Source organism: Amphimedon queenslandica, unplaced genomic scaffold (genome assembly GCF_000090795.2).
Source record: "Amphimedon queenslandica unplaced genomic scaffold, v1.1 AMPQUscaffold_7483_Cont20566, whole genome shotgun sequence".
Classification (NCBI taxonomy): domain Eukaryota; kingdom Metazoa; phylum Porifera; class Demospongiae; order Haplosclerida; family Niphatidae; genus Amphimedon; species Amphimedon queenslandica.
In genome coordinates this window covers 1-2127 of record NW_003552233.1, presented here as the reverse complement: position 1 = coordinate 2127, position 2127 = coordinate 1, and the positions used below count along the sequence as shown (strand labels likewise).

The 2127-nt window shown below is 35.7% G+C and overlaps 1 long non-coding RNA gene across 1 annotated transcript; it reads left to right on the top strand.

Moving 5' to 3' along the window:
- Positions 1-923: 923 nt before the first annotated feature.
- On the top strand, positions 924-1872 carry LOC109591701 (uncharacterized). The gene is made up of 3 exons (XR_002189938.1): positions 924-1213; positions 1276-1597; positions 1665-1872. It is a non-coding gene; the product is annotated as an uncharacterized LOC109591701 (long non-coding RNA).
- Positions 1873-2127: the final 255 nt, after the last annotated feature.

The following is a 2127-nucleotide window of genomic DNA, read 5'->3' as shown; positions in this document are numbered from 1 at the left end:
ATATCAAGCTTAAAATTATTATAACTTAATTCCCTCTAATCCTGTAGATATTTTTAAAAAGCAAGCAATAAAGATAGTAATGTAAAATTTAAAAAAACTAGTTTAAGTATTAGTCAAAAAATACATCTATAATAATTAATTAATATTTTTAGTACTGCAACTAGAATCACTGAATAATATTCATACTAAAAAAAACGCTAACTCCATCATTTATTGACCAAGAGTATTATGTACTCTTGTTAAACTGAGTTGTATCTATTCTGACAAAATTTTGGATTTACTACTGACATAGCTCAGTATGAAGCAATTAAGCAAGATACAGTACTCTTGATATGGAGCATGCAGCAATCCACAACTTGAAAGACCTCATTTTTAAAACTATATTTGTACATGCATCCCAATGCAAATGAAAATATCTTTGTGAGGAAAAATGATATAGCTAGGTGGTAGCAAGAATATTTTTGGTAATATCATAATAATCATTTTTACACAATGAAAATAATTGTTACATGTATTTGTGACGCGACTTTTATTGTTTAAATTTTACAACTATATGTTTGTTTTTGATGCAGATTGTAACTCATTTCATTGCAACTAGATCTAGATGCAGTATAATCTATTCTATGACCAATGACTGAAGGCTTTTGATATCATCACTGAAATCTCGTACATTATTACAGTTAAAAATAGTTGTTTTTACTTTATAAAGAGTTAAACATTGCAACAAATAAAGATTGAATGGAATAGAAGAACAAGAGGACTGATTTGCGGGAAGTTATGGTGCATATTCTGAATTCTTGGGAGTTAATCCGCATTCTAGGCACACGCCCGTGCACGTTCCGCGCGTTCACGTGCTTGGTTCAGCGTGCGGAACGATCCGCAGCAATCCGCACTGATCCGCATTCTAGTAACGCCCGTGTCAGTGCGTGTGTGTGTTCGCAAGATGGCGTCTTTTTCTCTGTTTTCAAATCCTTGCTGCTCTTTGCTCAGGTCCTGTGGAGTCCCACTGTCAGCTCAAATGATTCCCAAAAGTAGTTTTTCTTCAGTTTACTTCTTCATCCGTCTTCTCCTAGCCAGCATGAGCCAGTAATGTTATAGTCTCGCCACGCCCCTTTGCTACCTCCGTAGGTAGCGAAGGGGCGGGGCGAGACTAGTAATGTTACTAAACGTAGTCAGGATTCCGGGTAAGTTGGGTAACTCTCTCATGACGAAGGTAATAATGCAATAGAACACACCAAACGATAGATTTAAAGTTTTTATTCATTTAATATGTAGGAAATTTGTCTTAAATTCTTAATTTCTGAGATATGGTAGCTCAAATATCGCTTACCGCGACTGTTTACACGAGGTCCTGTTCTCCAGGAAGATCTGTCAGAGTCTTTTAAACTGTAGATTCTTACTATCAAGTTTGTATGCAACAAATAGAGCCAGATTATTGTGTCATAAACTGTGTATAAGTGTAGAAAACTGAAGCTTTTTTTACCAGTAACTGTCCATTGTGTGTAACTATGAAGTAGGCGGTGCTTAATTTGAGCCACACCTTCAATTGTTGCAGCAAAGCAATGCAAGGCTGAGCAAGCTAACATGTACAGTAACAGTAAGTCAGCAGCATTCTCTCTATAATTTTTGAAGAACAAATTAATGTTTCATTTGTGTTTTTGTAGTATCCCAGAAATCACGTGACTATAGAACCCTGAATTGTAATAAATGTAATGTGTGCCTAGACTTAATTATTGGTTGTATGTCTTGTCTGTAATAGATCCCTTCTTAATAATTTGTGTTAATGTGAAACTATTTCATAATTTGTGTCATAGTATATAAATGTTTGATTCTGTTGTTTTGGTTGATCTTTTGATTGTTAATAATCGTATCTATAAGAGTAATATACTGCAGTTATGTTACACTGCATGATTGTGGCGAGGGCATGTGCTATAGTGCACTCGTTACCCGAGCCCACGCGTAGGCGTGGAAGCAAGGGTAAAGCAGTCGTCCTGTCAGTGTGTGTGTCCAAGCCAAATCTGTTTTCAAGCCTTGGCTGCTTTCTATTTGAGTTCTTAAGAGTCTTATAATCAACACTAGAGCTAGGAAAAGTTTGTTCCTATCAGCCTACTGCTTCATTTATCTTTT